This window comes from Sus scrofa, chromosome 5 (assembly GCF_054392235.1).
Source record: "Sus scrofa isolate SSC_HxYL_T2T_F1_AM1 chromosome 5, Sscrofa_HxYL_maternal_Yorkshire_Landrace_v2.0, whole genome shotgun sequence".
NCBI classification, from domain to species: domain Eukaryota; kingdom Metazoa; phylum Chordata; class Mammalia; order Artiodactyla; family Suidae; genus Sus; species Sus scrofa.
In genome coordinates, this window is record NC_139387.1 from 57419433 (window position 1) to 57440873 (window position 21441).

Consider the following 21441-nt stretch of genomic DNA (forward strand, 5'->3'; position numbering starts at 1 on the left):
ATAGTAGGAAAGAGATCTAGACCACTCCCCACCGCCCCAGTTCCCCTTACTGTCTGCCTTTCCTAGCTACCAGTCTGGGCTGGGATTCCAATTGATTTGTCTGACTATTCTGGCCCAGAAAAGGGGGTTCTTGCTATAGGAGTTAGAAACTGAGGTCTGGCTGGGAAGCATAAACTGAGGTGTGAACATGGGTGTACTATCTATACAGCCAATGGGAATGAGACGGCAGAGTTCTGGATAGGAATCCAATTCATATGGCGCAGTCTGCCCAGCTCTCAACCCCAAAGAGCAAAGTTTATAAGGAGCTTCCAGATATGAGTCACTGCAGAGCTGGAGACGGTGGGGTGGAGATTTGAGAAGGATGGTGGAAGGAAAACCTGAAGTAATTATTACGGTAGTTTCATAAGATTTCAGTGGTTGCAGATGCAGGCAAACTCTGAGGGCTTAAAGGTAGAGCCTAGAACTGGCCAGAGCTGCCTCTGAATGGCAGTCTTTGCCCAGTATGAATGCCCGGATATGTGTTTCCACACAGACTGCTAGGCATCCCTGAGCTATCTGTCCAGGCAACCCCCAAAGGGCAGCTCCTCCTACTTATGCAGTCTTGGAAACGTCCTCCCTGGAGACCACTGTTCCACTGGCCATGACGTACCCCAACACCCCAGGAGTATCCTCTAGCTACTGTCATCCACCAGGCTCTTTTCTTTATCTCCTTGGAAATGGTCAACCCTCCTTATAGAGTTTCTGCCTCTTCTTGGTTTCTCCATGGATATGAAGCTCACTTCAATATCTGACACTCCAGTGGCGCTCAGAATGCTAACCCATTCCAGTTTTAACAATGACCACTTACTGTGGGCAAGACCACTTACTGCTTGCCATGAAGAAATCAAAGACAAAAACACACTTTTGCTGTTAAGGAACTGACAATTGAATGATATTTCAGCTCTTTCTCGTGCATGTATCCCCTCTCCCACAAATGGGAGGGCAGGGTAACTACAGCTCCCTTCTCCACATTCCTGAATATACACAGTTCACCCTCCCTTTTGGTTCTGTGGCTGGGGATATGCTTTGGCTTTCCTCAATGGTATACAGGCTGTTAACCAATATAATCAACCTCTGTGCAGTCTAGAGGGCTTTATTATATGAACGTCCTTTTATCATAAAAGTTTCTCCTTTGGGGGAGGCAGGCAGTGTGAAGTTATTTTCTACTTTGCCATAGTCAGATTTCACTTTTACCTTAGGCTTCTGGGTCAGGGAAGCAAACATTCACCAGTTCCTTTTTCCAGGAGAGCCACACAGTTCTCAGGGACAGCAACACAAGAATTCATCACGAAGTCACTGGCATTAAAACAAAAACAAAAACAAAAACCTTTTATTTAAAATGTGTATACTGCCATTGTCTTTCAATCAGCATTGCTAAATATTTTTCAGTGACAAAGCTCAGAGCTTACAAGTATGTTAAAAGCAAAAACAAGCCTCCCACCAAAGGGGGGAAAAAAACCAATTTTTCATCAAACAGGTCCGTGCTTAGGAAAAAAACCCTCATATTTTTACCAGAATTGTCATAGAATAAATTCAAAACCTTTCCAAGAGAAGTGGAGGGTTGTTTTATGCCCTGTTTTGGTTTGACATCCTCACACAAGCAGGCACACCTGTGCCTAAGGGTTTTTCTAGATTTCATCTTTTAAAACCCCTGAAGTATTCTTTCTTCAGTTGGCACATTATTTTTGCACATGAAGCGTTTTGGATTAGAAAGGCTGTGATGGAAACGCTCAGTGGTTGTGTTCTTTTTCTAACTTGGCTTGCGTTAGCTGCCGTTCCTCTCAATTCTCATGAAAACACACATGATTCTGTGATCCTGCCCCCTCTCAGTGGATAGCACCATCCCGCAGGCCTCTCACAGAGGCGCCCAGGACTTTCCTACACGAATTGTCTCCCAGCCAGTGGCTGCCTTCCTACAGCAGCCCAAGCCAGACTTTGTTGCAGCCTGTGAATATTTTCCACTCCAGTGTGTGAAGCCAAAATCATTCCACAAGGCCCGCTCCAAGTTTTCCTGTCAAGATAAGCTTCCAGCCCGATGTATAGTAGATTAGCATAGAGCATTAAGACCACACTCACAATCTTATAAAACTGGCAGCCCAGCTTCCCAAGTTGAACAATGGAATGGATATACCCTTTAAAACTGAAAGGTAAAACAGACTTTCAGAAAGGATATCGACTTCCTCAAGACGAATTTATTTAAGAATTTGGAGAACTTAGTTGAAACTAGTTTTTAAAAGCGATCCCTATTTTATAAGCACAAACACACAGCAATTTTTATTACATACACTTATCAAGCAGCAGCAGCATTTATAGACTGGCCCTTTGCCCATTAGATCTTAGTTATTTCTACGGCTTCTTCACAAACATTTAGGAGACGGATGTCTGTTTGCTGACGTCCTTCTGTCAGAATACATTGTTTTAGTAATAACCACAGAGAAAAGGCAGGCTGGGTTAGAACAACCTAGAACAATAGGCTGGCTGTGACAACAGTGACAAGTGACCGTTCTGGCAGGGGAGCTTCTTTACCTTCCATAAAGGCAAACTCTAGAGTAACAAATGTTTGCAGTCTACCTCTAAACAAGCGATTCATTTTCTTTCTTTTTTTTTATTATTCTTTTTTTTTTTTTTCCCACTGTACAGCAAGGGGATCAAGTTATCCTTACATGTATACATTACAATTACAATTACATTTTTTTCCCCGCCCTTTGTTCTGTTGCAACGTGAGTATCTAGACAAAGTTCTCAATGCTACTCAGCAGGATCTCCTTGTAAATCTATTCGAAGTTGTGTCTGATAAGCCCAAGCTCCGGATCCCTCCCACTCCCTCCCCCTCCCATCAGGCAGCCACAAGTCTTTTCTCCAAGTCCATGATTTTCTTTTCTGAGGAGATGGAAGATGTGGTATATATACACAATGGAATACTACTCAGCCATAAAAAAGAATGACATATTGCCATTTGCAGCAACATGGATGGAACTAGAGAATCTCATACTGAGTGAAATGAGCCAGAAAGACAAAGATAAATACCATATGATATCACTTATAACTGGAATCTAATATCCAGCACAAGCGATTCATTTTCAAATCACCAGCATCTAAAAGGGGTATATTTATTTGTTGAATTAATGAATAAATGAATGAATACCCCTGTTCTTCTAAAGTTGTTAGTTTACCTACTCATCTTTGAGCATATGGATTCTTGAAGGCATTCCCAGTCCTGGGGTTCTCTAGGTTGACTGCTCTTAGGAAACCACTTTAAAACTTTCTTCCTGTTTATGTTAACATTGTTCTGTGGTTCAAAAAAAAAAAAAAAGATAAGGGCTTTCAGAACATATTCCTGGCAGAATTTGAGTTAGCAGAATCTCCAAGCTCTATAAAAGGAAGCTTTTGAGAGAATGAGGAATGGCTCTTTTGACTTATATGTCACCTCCTTCAGGAAGCTTCTTTAACCTCCACCTCCCTTTCCCCCATATGTCTATAGCCCTGCCTTCAATGTCCCTTTTGAGGCTCCCTAAATTCCTGTGCCGTCTAGCTATCTTTTATTGACTCCCTTCCTAGACTGTGGACTCAGTGTAGGCAATGGGTGGGAATTTTTCTTGGTACCTTCAGTTTCTGGCATGGAAACTGGTACTTGGTAAGTGTTCAATCAGTGTTAAAGAAATAAATATATGAGTGAACCATGGTACTAATTTTACCTGAGACAGTAGTATATCTAAAGCTAGAAAACATTTGGAATGATTTAAGAGTGGGAAGGTTATTTCTTCTATTTGGAGAAATGATCAAAGAGTTACAGTATGAGAAGAGGCCTCCATATGGTTTTAATTGTCATCTTTCTTTTTTCTCCTACTGATTAAAAATTTAAAAAAAGAGTCCAAGCTAATCTTGGAGACTGGAAGAACTGTGAAAAGGCTGTGAAGCTCTTTTTTAAGACCTTCTAGAAATTCTTGTCAAACCAGGCAAAGCTGCCCCAGGGTTCAGGGTCCTCAGTTCCTTCATGCATCTGTGGACAGCTTGCCTCTTAAAGGCCATGTTTAAGGAGCTCCTCAGAGGCTACTCTGTCAACCTTGCTCTCTCTTCCTGCTAGTTCCACCTGCCCAGCACAAAGCAGGGCCAACTGATACCTTCTTGCTCTGTGGTGGGCTTTCCAGCAAAGGCTAGTATTCCCTCTGCTGCCTCTTTTACACTGGATTCTGACTAAATTGCTGCCAATCTCTTATCCTAGTTATCAAATGTAAGCTCATGAGCCTGATGCACAGTGAGGTCAAACAAACTGAAACACTGCAGTCTGAAGCAGATAAGGGTTTATGGCAAGGCCATGCAAGGAAACAGATGGTTCGTGTGCCCCCAGACTCCAAACTTCCTGAAGGATTTCAGCAAAGCATCTTTAAAGACAAGGTGAGGGAGGGGTGTGGTTGACGATGGCAAACTTCTTGGTGTCAGAATCCTTTGTTCTTGCAGCTGGCCAGATAGGTCAGGTCATGATGTTCCTGTAAACCTCCAATAAAACAAATGCTATTCTCTGTTCTGCAACTTTTTATCTCTATATGAAGAATTCTTAAAGGTCAGAGCCCTAAGAATAGGCTATCCTATATATTTTGGGCTAGAGGCAACATTCTTTTATGAAAGGTTCAGAGCCAGCATGACTAAGCACAGGCAACAGAGCACAAAGGTGAAAATAAAAGAAGCAGATCTAATATGGAGTCAGATTTGTTCTTCCCTGTTACACCCTGAACCCTCTTATTTTCTCTGGCTATCTAGTCCTTTTATTCTATATTCCTTGCAGAGGACACATACCCTGATTTTTCAATGGGACCCCTTGGTTCCTTGTCCATAGATTTCTTCTACCCGAAGAATCTGGCAGGTATCTCTATTTAAAGCAGAGTAAGTCATCCAACAAAGCAGACACTGGAGACCACAAAGGCACCAAGTGCAGAATCTAAGAAAACAATCAGGGTAATGGGAAATCTTGAAAACAGGCAGGAAGACTATGCTTTGGTGAATTAACAGCTGAAACAAAGAATTAGTGTCACAGGGGCCAGGAAGCCAAACAGAGAGCATGAGAAATAGCTACAGGGTTACAGCAACAAGCCCTTACTTCTGCATGAATTCTTTGCTTATGTCAAATAAATTTGTAGTTATGTCCTATTAGTGAAAAGGAAAGCCCAGGAGGATTACTGTTTATGATTTTGAACTGAGATTCTCCACACTTGTGTTCCTCTGTTCTAACCTCTCTGTCTTGATTTCCCGTTCTGTAAAATGGAGCTAATAATGGTACTTACACTAGGAAGTTTTTCTGGGCATTAAATGAGATGATATGAGTAAAGTGTTGGCATACCCCTGTTCAGCAGAAGGCTCTCAATAAGTACTAGTTGTCACCATTATTACAGTGAAGGTAGTAGTGTTTCATGTGACTAGACTAGGTCATGCTGACAGCAATTAAGGTTTTAGTATCTCCCCCCCAAAAATTGAAAAAGCCAACAGAGTAATATTTGCTGATAGGTAGCTCTGAAATGGAAAAATATTAAAAGTTTAGTATTTTATTTGGGATTGTTTTTACAGCTTTACTGAGGCATAATTGGCACACAATAAACTGCATAAAGTATACAACTTGATGAGTTTTGACACATGCATACACTCATAGAGCCATCACTGCAATCAAGATAATGAACATATCCACCTCCCCCAAAAGTCTTCTCATGCCCTTTTATTATTGCTCCCTTCCACTCCTATTCACACCACCCCTTCTGCATCCTCAGGCAATCACTGATCTGCTTTCTGTCACTATAGATTAATTTATACTTTCCTAGAATTTACATAATGGAAATCAGACAGTATTCTTTTTTAAAAATTTTCATTTTGGTCCAGCATCTTTGACTCCCTGTGATTATTTTGAAATTAATCTACATGGTCATTTGTGTCAATAGCTCATTCTTTTTCATTGCTGAGTAGTATTCCATTGCACAGCATGATGTGTTTATCCATTCATCTGCTCATGGATATCTGAGTTGTTTCCACACTTTGGAGTTATTACAAATAAAGCAGCAGTGAACATTCATGGACAAGTCTTTCTATAGACCTCAATGTCCGCTTCTCTTAAGTAAATATCTGGGACAAAAATGGCCAGGTCATACAAGAAGTATAAGCTTAACTTTTAAAGAAACCACTGAACAATGTTCCAAAATGGTTACACCATTTACATTCTTAATAGTCAAAGACATCTTTTGAATTATTTTTATAAGGGTATAAAACAGCCTTGGTTCTTATCTCTATCTGGATCTCCGACTGGTGTCTAGGTCTATGGGCCCTAAGTGCTGACCTTCTTTGGAAACTTAGCCTAATTGTTCTATTGCTCTGGGAGAATAAACTTTTCAAACTGCAAACCTAAAAAATTAAGCAAATCAAATGATAAAAACAAGTATCATAACAACTATTAGGTAAGGCATATATTTGTTTAACTTTAAACTGTCTCTTTTAAGATTCAATACTTCAGCATATGTTGAACAAATCACCCATCAACACTTGTCCCATAGACTTCCGGCCCATCCCTCCAGGTCCCTTGCCACCCTCTCAGACTAAAGAGTCATGATATAGTGCCTAGTTGAATACACTATTCCATATTCTTATTCTTGAAGTTACTTGCATATTTTACCTCTGAGGGTGCCACATGCCCAAAATGCTATTTACATACTGGGATACGGAGAAATTGTCAAGGAAATTTCAAAAAAAAATTCAAACTAACAGCACACTGGGTTGCTCAAAATAATGGTTAATTCCAAAAGGCTAGAAATCTCTGTTCCGAGGCTCTCATATCAAGGGAAAAATCCCAAGTCAAGTGATGCCAACTGGAGGTTTTAATAATAGGACCATCAGTATTCCTGCATTTTTGGCTGGCAGCTGCGAGTATAAAACATACCCCTCTCCCTCCACATCCCCATTCCCACACTCAAATCCCAATCCTCCCTCTCTCTCTCATGGGCTTGGGAACTCTGGTTTCCTAACTGACGGAGGTAAGAGGAGATTTTGGTATGGAAAAAGACCAGGAAACTTGAAGAGGAATATGGAAGGTAAAAGCTTATGAACTGGATTTAAGCAACTTTGGTTAGAGAAGTGGGAGCCAACAGCTATTCAAGAGAGATTTGGTGGAGCTTGGAGTATGTCAGCCTTCTTCAGGTCCAGGACACAAATGCATCGACTCACTGCGAGGCATGAAAACACTACCTGTGAAACCTGAGTATGGGACACTTGGGAAGTGTTCAGAGGCAGCTCCATGGGCAAGGCCATTGGCCTATATAGCAAGAAAGGGACTTCATCAAGTAACTTTGCAGGCAGTGGATGTAGATTGTAGATAACAATAGTGCTAATAGTGATAAAAAGCATAGCTAACATTTATTAAGCTCTGCTGTGTATTAGGTACTGTGCTATGTGTCTTACAGGTATATTCATTGTATCTTCTAGATAAATGCATTGTCCTGGGTTTCAAAAACAAAAGCACAAGAAAGTTAAGTAACTTGCAAAGCCACAAAGCTGGTATGCATTGGAGCCAGAATTAGGTACAGTCAGTCTGCTGCTAGAACCCCTGCTCCCAGGGAAAGGAGACAGAGTGGGAAGGGATTAGATGCATGTGGCCCTGAAGCTGGCAGGCTCTTGTGTGTTGTGTGGGAACATGTGAGGCCTCCTTTATAAATTCCCAGGAATAAGTAGGGTGTTTTCCTAAGAAAGAGGAAAAACAGGTACCTACTGTTACCAGGTCCAAGCTTGTACTGCTCACTGCATGACAGGCCAATAAATCAAGAGATGAATTGCTGAGGCAAGGAAGAGCAACTTTATTTGGAAAGCTAGCAGACTGAGATGGTGGCAGACTAGTGTCCCAAAGAACCATCTTATCCCAGGTTAGAATGCCAGTGTCGTTTATTCTAAAAGTCTGAGATGCTGATTGCTGCAAACTTCTTAGGGTTGGAATCTTTTGTTCTCACAGTTGTCTAATAGGTCTGGTCAAAATATTCTTATAAAACTCCAACAAGAAAATTGTTGTTTCCTGTTCTGCAGCTTTTTATTATACCTTTAAGGGTCAAGCCTGGGAGGCAGAGCCTTGAGAATGAGTTATCCAATACATTTTAGGCTACATGCAACATTATTTTACAAAGGTGCAGAGCCAGCATGCCTAAGCACAGGCAGCACAGCACAAAAGTAAGAGCGAAAGGAATAGATCCAATATGGAGTCAGGTTTGTTCTCTGTCACACTATCACCTAGACATGAGCTGTCCAGCATAGCCATCTGGGCGCCAGAAAAACCTGGTGTCAATTCCCATGGAAGAGCTTAACCATAGAACTGTGTCTGCTGGGGATTGCACTTTATAAAACCACATCACAATTTTAAAAGATGGTGTTTACTGTAGAAGGTTCAATTTGGTCAACTATGAATGTTCCAGAAAATATACATGCAAGTATGATCATCTCAGGTTGACTAACAGCAAGAAGGAGCACTGACTGAAGTAGTTCCTGGAGCGGATGTTCATACACAGCTGACAAGAAAGCAGCTACCTGAGTGTGGCTGAAGTAAAGCTGGGGTAGGAGTCATCAAAAGCTCCTTTCCTGATAAGGATCCCTTTAACCATCGGAGTCAACCACCTCCCAGAGAGATTTGAAGGTTTAGGTGGCTACGGGTTGCTTCAAGGTCTTACAAAGAAATCTGCCTCTGACCTCGGATTGTTTTCCAGCTTCAAGTCCTGACCTCAGGCTCAATGAGGAAGGAAACAATTAAGCTCTGCCAAGACCCAGGAACCAGGCTCCACTTTTACTCCCCTGTGCTTGCCCTTCTGCTTCTGTCTGGCTGGAGTGCTCCCTTTTGGAAACATAATCAAGCACCTCTCCTCCAAAAGGCCTTCCCAACACTCTCCTTGGTCTCAAAATTCCCCCGGCCTACAGCTTTCTGAAGGTCTATTACAGTGGAACATACCAACTTGTTCTCAAGTATTTCTCACTACACTAAGGTAGAAAGTTCTTCTGAGCCAGGAACCCTGTATCATTCACCTCTAGCTCATACAGGACACAGTATATTTTTAGAATGAAGGGTTGGCAATGGGGAGTTGGTAGAAACTTCAACAAAGGAAACCAGACTTATTTGAAATGCTAGCCTTCTTTCTGATTTTGATACCTCCCCCAGGCCAGAATTGCTCCTTCCTCACTACAGGGTTTAGGAACACTGGTAATAATATGTGACAGATGGACACTGTCCTCAGAACATCATCAGCAAGCCCCAGGCCTCAAAGGCACCCAATTGACAGTTCCCATGATGGATGAGATTGCTCAAAAAGGAGAGGCTGGCCAGAGCTGGCAATGCTGGGGCTGATGCAAAGAGACCAGGGCAAATGGGAAACTTAGGGATGTCAGAACAGAGGTTGTCAATGTCATCCCTATCTCTGTTCAGGCACGACTCAGAATTTGAGATATAAGATGAGCCTCTTCTGAAAGTAAGAGTCGGTACCAAAGCTTTGGTACCAACTTTTTGGTACACATGACCAAGAGCTTGGGCATTTTTTGACCTGTTGACATACCTTCAAGAACAGCTTTCTCCATCTCCTTCAAACAGGGCGAAGGGAGAGCAGGAGAATTGTTTCCAAACATATTTTTACTAGCCTCTTTTGACTTTATTCTCTCTGACTGACCAGGGTCTCCACCAGAGTTGTAAGAGCTGTGACTTAACAAATCATTCAAGTTCCAGGATCATTAGAACATGGACTCCTGTGCAGCTTCTAGCTTCTAAGACTATTTTTAAAATGTAAAATACACTGAAAATAAAACTGGTGTTAACATCTAACTTTTTTTTTTTTATAAAAGAGAGTATAGGCCTTCCTAAGAATTATAAAAAAGACCTTGTTGTTAAGTGTGTAGGTGGGGGTTAATTTACCATATTGATTCCTCTGAGACATCCTTTGAGTTACAAATTGACATTAGATTTTCATAGCCCAGAGAGGTCCTATATTAGGGAAAATTTTTTCTATTAAGGCTTAATTCACTAGCTCAACCCTTTAAAAAGTTGATGCCTGAGTTTTTTAGAGCTAGAAACATATTCTAAGCATGGAAGCCTAGGGAGGAGTCTGACCTGCCTGCCACAATGCAGAGTGCAATTGACTAGGGAGAGAGAAACAAACAAAAATCTCTCTCTTGCCTACATTATTTACAGAGAATCATTATCATTATCACAATCCAGATAAAAAGACTTTTGGCTGAGTCCCCAAGATCATCTGCCTTGATAATAAAGGACTTTGCTTCCTCTCCTAGACATCTTCTGTGCCTACCCTTCTCGTTTTTATTATTTCCCTACTAGGACAAATATGCTCACAAAAATATTCCCCAGTTTGGCTCCTCCATAGGGAATTGACCACAGGTCATGGACCATGGAATGACATACTACATTATCATCCAATCAGACAAAAAAAATAATAAACAGGAGGAACTAGCTACGAGGTCTTGAAAGCATAGCCCTCATGGCTAGCTCTGTCTTTGAAGTTTCACTTTTTTATTCAATACTGATGTGGTGTTGTTCTTAGCCTATGACCTGTGTGCCGTCCCCTGCAGATGGTGGAGATCTGAGGACCATTGTTGTTGAGTGTGTTCATTAGATATGAAAAAAGAGACTGTGAATGAATGAAACAAAATGTCAACTCCCTTCAGATTCTTTAAGAATAAAAGCAAACAAGCCCAACACTGAATACTGCTAGGTTTTATGTGTGTTGGGGAACAGAATTAATATCATCTAGTAAATCTATTCTATTAAAGGGAACAAATAAAACAGAAAACGATCTCCAAATTAAGTTTGTTTTTTTTTTTTTAAATACTGTTTGCCAAATCTAGGTGATATTGCTATATCCTTTTTTAATAAAATAAAATTTGTACCATGTGTATATACCAAGGCCTCCTCATGTGACTCTGAAAGGGATGAAATTCCTCAACAGATGGAGGAAGAATGGATGCCATAGACAGAGATAATCCATATGCTAGAGAACATTGCGAAATAGCTCACTTCATGGAACGGAAAGGTCAGTTGTTAGGATGAAAATTCAAATTCAGCAAGCCCGTCTCTGAGTGTGTGCCATCCTTCATTTATTCTTTCAAATATTTATAGAGGGCCTCCTACCTGCTGACACTGTACTTGGCCCTGCAGATACAGCAGTGAGGAAGAGCAAATCCTTACCCACAAGAAAAGGATAGTCCAGTCTGGGTACAGCTGCCTACTGAGACAGCCTGGGACCTAGGACCTGCCACACTTTGCTGCAGTTACTACTTGGTTGACCTGGAAAAACATCTCCTTGAGCAACAAAATACAAAGAAACTATACGGGACTAAAACTAAATAGGCATGTGTGCAGTTGGGACAAATTATAGACAAGATACAAGAAGACTAAAAAAACCAACTGCTACTTCTGAAGAACCGAGAGCAAAAGCAGGGTGTTGGAATCAAAAGCAAGGTACTAGGCATGCCCCCTGCACACAATAATACCACAAAGGGGTGGGAAGACCACCTAAGCCACCCTCCAGCCCAACCCCTGGACCTCCTCCTACCCTCACCCTGTATGAGGAATCAGCTCTGCTGACTCAGTGAGCAAGTGAGCAAGGAAACCTACGGCTTGTTTTTGCTTCCCCTTCCTTCAGCAGGGGGCCTAATAAAGCCTTGCCTGAATTTTCCTATCTGGCTTCTTATCTATTTCTAAAGATTAGCAAGGCCTAGAACCTTGGACAACAACATTATCACACCCTTGTCACTCTATCTCCTGTGTCACAGATTAAACAAGGAATGTTTATCAGGGATGCATGACACCTGAACCTTACCTTTAAGACTTAGAGCTATTCATTCAGCAGTTCCTTCCTTAATCCTCCACAGGACGGAAAGGTCACATCCGCCTCTGTCCAGGGTCCAGGGCCCACCTCCCACTCCCAGCTGCTCAGACGTTTTCTCCTTGTGCACTTAGCTGCTCCCTGTCTCCATCTAAAGAAAGAGTTTTAACTTTTTTGTTCATGCATTTTGTGTGTGTGTGTGAAAAAGAAAGGGGAGAATATGAAGAAAGTGACTTGGGGCAGAAGGTGGTCAAGGAAAGGGTGAAGAGGATCAGAAAAGGGATAAGTGCCTCACCTCAGAGTTAAACATCCTTTAACAGACAACCTGGGGGACAGATCTGAGAGTGAGAACATGAGACAGACATGCCCTGGCATGCAGGCAGGATGGGACACACCTGAGACACAGGCGTGGAGAAGAAAATGAAGGCAAAGTTTTCAAATGCAGCTCTGGGCTAAATTTATTTATTTATTTATTTATTTTTTATTTTCCCACTGTACAGCAAGGGGGTCAGGTTATCCTTACATGTATACATTACAATTACAGTTATTCTCCCACCCTTTCTTCTGTTGCAACATGAGGCTCTGGGCTAAATTTAAATTTCTCTTTTAAAGTTATTCAAGAGATGCTAAAAAAAAAACCCAAGTTGTTTTGGGTGCCCTGGTGAAAGACTCGGTGTTGTCTCTGTTGTGGCTTAGGTTCAATCCCTACCCTGGGAAATTCCTTTGTGGTGGGCCTGGCCAGGGAGAGAGAGATGTAGGTAACAACTGGAGTTACCTAACTCCTTTTTTCTTTTTGCCATGCCAGGTGAGGACCAAAGGTTTTCAAGTTAAAAGTCCTTATTCTCATGTTCCAGTTGAAATAGCTAAGGCACAGAGAAATGGAGGCATTCATGGGGTTACAGAGCTATTTAAGGAGGAGTTTCAGACTGGAACCTGGATCTCCGAACCCAAATCTTTGGACTCTTTCCATTAGAAGCAGTCTTTGGAGCCAAAAGGCTTTCATGTGAATCACAGCCTTGCTACTTACTAACCGTGCCTGGATTTCCCTAATGATAGTGTAACAGAGAACAATCCTGACTGCATATTAAGCCTATTCCTTTACTTCTAACCACTGTGCTCTGTTGCCTGTGCTTAGTTACGCTGACCCTACCTTTTGTAAAAGAACGTGGCCTATATGCTGAAATAAACAGGCTGGATCATTCTCAAAACTCTGACCTTTAAAGGTATAACCCTTTTCTATTCATAGAGATTAAAACAGAAGAGCAATTGTCTTGGAATTTTATAGGAACATTATGACCAGACCTACTGGACAGCTGCAAGAACAAAGGATTTGGGCACCAAGAAGTTTGCAACAACCAGCCACAACCCATCCCCTTTTAGTATAAAATAAGCCTGAATTCCAACTTGGGTAAGATTTTTTTTTTTTGGATCACTAATCTACCATCTCCTAGGTCTGCTGGCTTTCGGAATAAAGTCATTCTTCCTTGCCCTTGTCTCTTGATTTATTGGCCAGTTGTGCGGTGAGCAGTAGGAGCTTGGACTCTGTAACCAAAGCTACCTCAGAGAGTGGCTGTGAGGATAAACAGATTAATAGATGAGAAAATTTTACAATAGTCCTGATAAACACTCAAGAAATGTAGGCAGCAACAGCAGAAGTGCTAGTTGAGAGTAATAGTAACAGAGCTAGAAATACTGATGGTAGTAAAATTAGTAGAAATCATTTTGCCACAGGACTTGTACTTTGCTGAAAAAAAATTTACAAACTGTGTTATGATTAAACATGTGAATGTTACATGCCACTTAGACTTACCAGAGATACATTATGTTTTTTAAAAATAGTTCATTTCCCTTCTAGAATTATAGCTACAGTCAACTCCTTAGCCACTGTATCAAAATACAGTCTCAAGTGAACAAAGAAAATGGTCTTGTTAAAATTCCATGTTGAAAACAGACCTTAGGGGCTTTGTGACTTGACTATATGAAAAGTAACTCCCCCATCCTGCTTTCCTCAGTAGGATGATGTTCAGAATTCTTATTCTCGATACGTGCAACACACTTTACACTAATTTTTCCCTAGAAAAGAAAAAGGAAATCAGCTCCCTTGTTGGAAACCAAGACCCATAGCTGATAAAGGGTTCATGCTGCCCAGACTCTCCCAACAGTACACACATAAGGAGAAATCTGTTCTTCCTATATGTCTCCTGCAGCTTTAAAAGGTTTAAACAAGCTCCTTCTTGCCACAGGTGCCATTCACAGGGCCTTGGGGAGTAGGCAGCAACCTACTCAGTGTTAGCCCACTGCATATACACTATCTCTTAGAGTCCTCAAAATTCCGTAGCATAGGCATTGCTTATCCCCACAGAAAAGTTGGGGCTCAGAAAAGCCTGAGTGTCTTTCCAAGATGAAAAGCCTTAAAGTCATAAAGCTTGAAAGTGGGAGGGGTTCAAACCCTGACTCTCAATTCAGGCCTCCTTGCAGGGCACCTCAGTTTTGAGGGCTAGAATATCACGCATACATATCCCAGGGAGCTGAAAGACCTCGGCTTTAACCTATTTCTATTCTGGTTCCAAAACACCTGATATTTGTCAAAGATGTTTCTCAGTTACACCTCAAAGGAAACACAAGGGTCAACCACCCTGAACCAATTCCAGCCTAGCTGCAAGTGCAGTGCCTATGCAGAGGAAAACTCAAAGTAACCGAAAGTTGCCTTTGCTTCATTACCATGCTAAGTTCTCCAGCCAAAAGTGGGGACAGTGTACCTTGTTCAGTGCTGTGTGCAAGGGAGCCTGAGGGAACCGCACATGCCCAGGCTCTTTCTGTAAATCTCTCCCCTTTCCCCCAGTTTCTGATGATGTACCTGCTTCTTATCCCTTAAAAGTCCACCTCTTTCCTTCCTTCAGGGAGAAAGGGTTTTTAGAGCACGAGTGCTCCCTTCCCCACTCCCTGTTGAATGAATAAAGTTTCTGCTCTGCTTTGCTGAGCCTGGTACTATTCAATTGGCACAACTGGCATCCGGAAAGGGGTCCATCTGATCCGAGAGGGTCAATTTCAGAAGCATGAGACAGAGCCGGACTTCCACAAAAGTACAAAGACACTATTAGCTTTTAAGCCCTCCCCAGAGAGCTACCCCCCAAGTGCTGGTCTCCTTGCTAGCCTTCATCAAGTTGATTTTCATTCCCAACTTTAGCCCTAAAACATTCCTCCCAGGTTAACATTTTCCTGCAGCCAACCTATTCTATTACAGCTCTTGCAAGTTATTTGATGAACTAATTTGAGTTTTACACCCTCCTCACTCTCCCATCTGGGTAGCATATGTTCATCCGGCTACTGAACATTTATTGAGCAATATCATGTGAAAATATCCTTGCTAGGTATCGACAGTGTAGAGGAAGAATTGAGAAAGCAAGGTCCCTATCTTACAGGAACGTATCATCTGATAAGGAAGCAAAGAGGAGCAGAAATAATCACAGCAGAAAGCACAAAGTGTTCGGGAACATGACAAATATTAAAAGCACAGTGACTTTTCTGGAGAGAAAGCGTCCCCAACATTTTAAGGCTCAGATTCAGGGACACCACAGATCATGTCGAAAGCAGGTCAACAAAATGTCAGTAAAAATCAGCAATTATGCAAAAAAGGTAGGACACACAAAAAAATCTACTGAATATGTGCAAGGCACACTGCTATGGGAGTTGTACTCTTTCCAGAGATAAAGCTTTTACAGGAAAAAGAAAAAAGGAAACAGAAAAGGTTTTGATATTGATCTAGCAACACTGCCATCCAGAAACAGCAGGTTATTTTGTTCCAAAAATCTATAAGGCAATCAATTCCTGATTAAGAATTGTTTATTATTCTTCATAGAGATGATCTAGCATTTCTACATCCGTACAAACCAACTAATTTCCACTCATTTAATTTTAAAAAGAGATGTCTACTCTACGAGTTTAAAGAACAAAGGATGTACAGAGATTAAGCAGAGATGGTGTCTGAATGGGTGTTACACTCTTTTGTTACGAAAGCATATCGCTCCAGCGCCTCAATCCCATCTTTCTTTTTTAACCCGCCACACTTGAAAAAGTCTGCAGAAATGTGAATCTGGTTTCATGATCATGAAGTATTTTTGAGGCCAATTAGGGGAAACTGATGAAGGATATTAGATACAATGATGCACGTGTAATCACTGATTTATAGATTTCCTCCTCTACCTGCTAATTCATTCCTGCTGATAGTCAGGGTTTTCAAGGTCTTCACTTTTTTTCAGATCCCAATTACTCAATGTAAACAAATGAAGAGGAAGTACGGGTATTCAATGTGATTCATTTGAACAGAAGGTAGGAAACATTAGTATCGATGTAGTCCAGGACTTGCAAGCAAAGCACAACTAAATTTAGCAGCCAGTGATATTGATTTGATTAAAAATGGTTTAAGACTTGTAAATGTCACTGGAACTTAGCAAAATGAATATTATTAAATCCTTCTGGTGATGGGGAAAACTAACAAAGGGATTTGCAGTGGTTTCTGTAATTAATTGCTCTGTCATGATTTATATTAACTTACAGTACAACTCCATTAGCTCAGACCTGTCATCTCTGCTCAAGGAACCACCAAGTAATCACTAGCACATTAAAGAATAAATTAGTTTTTGGCTTGGAGCCTAGTTGTAGAATGTTTCATTTGTGTCTGCTGCAGACATATGTACCTAATAAAGTTGGGACGAATGAGTTAAAGTACATATATATCAATGTCAGCGGGTTATATTTTAGAGACAATACGCTCAGCATTGTTCATTAGGGCTAATGAATCACGGTCTTTCAGCTGCATCACCGTATTGCGCAAATGCCTTCAGGTAAGCTGAGATGCAAAAGATTCCTTGAAAATAGGTACGTCTCCAGAGAGTTTACCCTCTTAGCAGTCTGTGGCCTGTGGTTGTAATAATAGCTTCATGTGGTTTTTGTTAACACTTCATTACCCTAAAGTTGGATAAATTATCCTCCTGCTTCTGCCCTACATGCAAACGCAGAGCCAAAGCCTTAGCTACTATTACTTACCGTAGATTATGGGGATTTGTAAGGTTCTATCAAATCATCTTTGACTTTGATAGTTGGATGATACCTTAAGCAGTGCTTGATAGAAGACTGTTTTACATTTCAAAGAAAGCTCCAATTGCCTTGAGGGTTTGTAGGCTAAAACTTGAACCACTTCCTTTTCATTTCAGGCTCAGGAAAGCTAAATTGGCATTCTGCTGGCCGGGATGATAACTGACACAGAGCAAAACCTGTGGGGCAATATTTATGGAGGCTGTGCCCAGCAAAGCTTGTGGCCCCAAGAGTTCACCCAAATCTGCAAGGCTCCAAGGGCAAAGTCATTTCAGCTCAAAATCTTTGGGCACTACCCAGACGTTCATAATTCGTCCTGGATCATTTCTGCAATTTGAATCATCAGATGTCAGTGACTCCTTCACAGATGCTACGCCTGCAGTGCAAGGAGCTTGCTACACAGGGGCTTCTCCTGCCTGGCTGAATAGAGTGACAAATGTCCAAAATGCAGAAAGACTGCAGCCTTAGCCAGCTGGAAAATGCATACATTATTGAGGATAAAATATGAAGAGTGTGAGTCGATCTGTGAAATATGGGGAAGCTTATTTTTGCTCTTCTAATGTGCTAAGTGATTAGATTTCATATTTACAGTGAGTGGGGCCGATAGCTTTTTCACTTAATTGGAAGAAAACCTGGAAGCCCCCTCTCCCAGCAAAAAAATTATTCTGTGTCCTACATATCATCGTATATCCCCAACTTCGTTATAAATAACGAACAAAGCAAAGAAGTATTTTCTCCTGAAATGAAACACATGTTTCTTGCTTTCTTTCTTTCTTTCTTTTTTTTTTTTTAAATGATGTCAGGAGAGGAATGAGTAACTTGCCAAGATGAGAAGTGGGGAGGAATGATGATAGGAAGATGGTAATTTAAGTAATGGTTCAAGAGAGATACAAAGTTTTCTGTACAAAAGGAATTACTTCTAAATATTTCTAAATATTGGTTTCAGCTCACTAATAGATAAAGAAGGAAACAGGAAGCCATGAAGTTTTCCAGTTATTCCTGTGAAGTCCTTACGAAAATTTCCCCCTTGTACCCAGACGAGATTTAAAAATAATGTTTGAAATAACTTCTCAGCAAAGTTGTCTCGTTTATTTTTACGGAATTTTGTGATGATTTACCTTTAATTCTAACATATCAGCAATTAGATACAAAAAAAATATATCCCCAACTAGACTTCAATAGTAGAACAGCCAGGAATTTAACATTTGTTCAGTTTTTAGTGAAATATTCCACCAAACTAAGGATAAAATGAAAACAGGGGAGGCAAAGAAGGGGGGGGGGATCAGTCAATTCTTTAATCAAATGGATTTGCTTGGCTGATTATTTTTTATGAAATCCCCCCTTATTTTCAGGTCTTTCTTATTTTCCGTTGTTCTTAGAGGCAAGCCAGATGCATTCAGAGAGAATTCACAGACTCGTGTGTAGATGGAATTAAGAGGAGCTACATGTAACACAAAGAGAATCCTTTCCTTAGGCGGTGCTTTGTGATTCCTGCCCTTTTGTTTATGCTTCCCCAAAGGATTTGGAAATATCAAATACAGGTTCTAAATCTATTAGAACAGTAGATTCCCCATGGACAAAAAAGAAGCACATGCAGATCAAACATCCAGATTTTCTAATCTTTCCTAGATGGGTAACATAGAAGCAGCTGTATTGTCCAAACAGTTACAAACACATGGGAGACTCGGAAAGCATTGACAATCCCCTTTTTCATATTCTTTTGTTTGAATCAACTAATCATCTAGATAGAGAAATTAAAATATCATTTTTTTTTCTTGTTTCTCATGGTCTGTTGGCCAGTTTTTGTATGCTGGACAACTTCAAACAAATTATATAGCTTTCTCCCTTTTTTTTCCCTCCACTTTGAGCTCTGGCGGAAGTTTCACATGCAGGGTTGAGCCCCAAGTCCTTCAGTAAAGCAAATGTTTCATTTTCAGCAGAGCCCATATATTCCATTCAGACTCGCTTCTTTCACTTCTAGATGTAAAGAGCAGCTGTGTCTCCCGAGTTGCTAAAGAAGATCCTATGTACAAAGTTAACAAAACACAGCTCAGACAATGGATTTGATCTCTACAGCAGGGAAGCTGTACTTTTCAAATTCAGCTCTTTCGGGCTCCAACAAATTACAGGTCCCTGAAAAGATCTGGTGACCCTTTTTAAGTGTGTTTGTTGAACAAGCTCAGAGGTGACCATATGATTCAGTACAGCGTGTTAACATTTTGCCAAGCACTAGGGTCCAGGAGAGACTATCTATGGACTCCGGGCTCCCTCAGTTGGTGGCACTTATGGGATCCTTTAACTGTGCTCAAATTCTTTATCCAACCAGTTTCCACTGATTAAGGGAACTGTTTAACCCTCCACACCCAGGGCCAGATGCTGATGCTGATGTATGGGTACCTTCTCCCTTTCCCCCACAAGATACTCTTTTACCTCCTCAGAATGGTGTATTTAAATATTTGTCCATCATTTATTTGACAGGACAAGAGAAAACATATTTTTATTACCAAACTTAAATAGCCCTGAGTTTACATACTTGGGAGACGTTCAAGTACCTAGAAGATAAATAATAAATAGGTCATTCCTATGGAAGAGCATCATGCCCTCTATGTTAGTCTAGTTCAGGTTTTCCACTGACTTCAGATGATGGGCCTTTGGGGGCTCAGAGTTAGTGGTGAGGTCTATGCAATTTGCTTATGTCTTGCCAAAGATATGCAGTAAAGTTAGGTCAAAGGTAGAAAAAGGTACTTATTCCTAATGTGGCAGAATCAGTATTAACTTACATTTTGTTTTCCAATTTGGTATGGTACATGGGAATACTAATTGAATGGTGTTCTGTGTCTAATGTAGTGCACTGATTTTACTGCCTCTTAAATATTGGCACACTGGCCAGCTTCTTTGGGAAACCCAATCCCTAAAGTGCCTCTGCCTTTCCGTCTTCAAATTCAAGTTGCTCATCCTCTTGAGAGGCGCACTGTAACGGAGCAGGACTCTATGGGGCCTTCCCAGGATAGATGCCTCCCCATATCCTCTGCTTTAGCTCCTCTCAAGTGCCTAGATAATAATATCTCATGCATATTTCTCAAGTTGTTTTACAGATGCTAAAACCACCATCAAAATGGAAAAAATTAACTACTTGATGATCATGAACATGCAGCCCGAGACCTAGTGACACCTAAGGATTGATAATGTCAATCCCTGTGGCACTGCCCTGCTACCTGCCTCACCATCAACCAATTAGAGAATTATGCACAAGCTGATCATGTGTCTCTCCCTCACCTTGCCTTTAAAAAAATGCTCTGCTGAAACCCTTCGGGGAGTTCAGAGGTATGGGGGGCAGGAGCTACCTATTCTCTTTGCATGGCCCTGAAATAAATCTCTTTCTGCTCCACATCCCAAGGTTTCAGTTTGTTTGGTCTCATGTGTCAGGCACACAGAGCTGTGTTCAGTAACAGGCCTTTTCCTTATTAGCAAAAGAGGCACAATAGTCCCTCTTGGAGAAATAAATCCTACTGCATATTTATTTCCATATCTTACTACTAATTGATATAGGTTTTTCAGCTCTTTTTGTGAACCCACAAGAGATTGAATTCTGCCTTCTCTATTCTCCGCCATAGTCAGCTCGGGCTCTGGAACTTTACCTAAGTTTCCTCTGGGCAGGAAATAAAGATTACTTAAAGTGATAATTCAATGAAGATTAAATTTGAATACAGTGACAAGCAAGTGCCCCACTTCCACATTCAACATCTCCATCTTTACTCACATTTCTACATTTTCTACAAATTTGCATTTGCATGTATAAATGCTGGCTTAGACAAGGCTCTAGAAGAGGTATCCAGTTGGAATCAAAATTGCCTCAGGTGGTATTAAAAGCAGCTCTTGTGCCCCTTTCCTGTTTGCCCATTCTGTTCCCCTCTACCCTTAAAATAACCTAATTATAGGCATGAGATCACTAGGCAATTTAACCTAACTCCTGACTTAATGTTCTCCTGAATGCACCCCATGCCTTGCCTAACCTGTTGATTTTTCACAGATAAAAAGAAGGATGAAGAACTAAGCAGTTAAAAAATGACTAGCTGTCTAACCCTAACAGCCCCCTTAGCAACCCTGCAGACAGATCACACGGTCAAGATAGCACCTGAAGAGAGTCAGCCAGTCTGCATACAATGGAGAAAGTTCAGAACCCAACCTCCCGCCTTGATGATTCAATGAGATTCCTCCCCCCATTTTTCCTTTTAAAAGCTGTCATGGCTGAGCAGATTCTTCAGAGTTGGTCCCTAGACACGAGTTCACCTTTTCCCCAAGATTGCTGGCTTTTCTGATGAAAGCACCTTTCCTTTCTACTCCACACCCAGAGCCTCTGGAATTATTGGCTTTTGAGCAGCAAGCAGCTCAACCCTAGTTCAGTAACACTGCAATGTCAGGTAAAATGTTTGCTGTTTTATAGAGCTAAAAAAAAAAAAAAAAAAAAAAAAACC

At 41.1% G+C, this 21441-nt stretch overlaps 1 protein-coding gene across 11 annotated transcripts in view; it reads right to left on the bottom strand.

Annotated features, from left to right (window-relative positions):
* Positions 1-21441, bottom strand: part of LOC110260723 (uncharacterized) — a 630954-nt gene that overhangs the window by 369996 nt on the left and 239517 nt on the right. For all 11 annotated transcript variants that reach the window (XR_014803730.1, XR_014803731.1, XR_014803734.1 and 8 more), the window contains one exon: positions 1234-1335. The gene's annotated coding sequence lies outside the window, so the exon portion shown is untranslated. The remainder of the gene's footprint in view (positions 1-1233; positions 1336-21441) is intronic.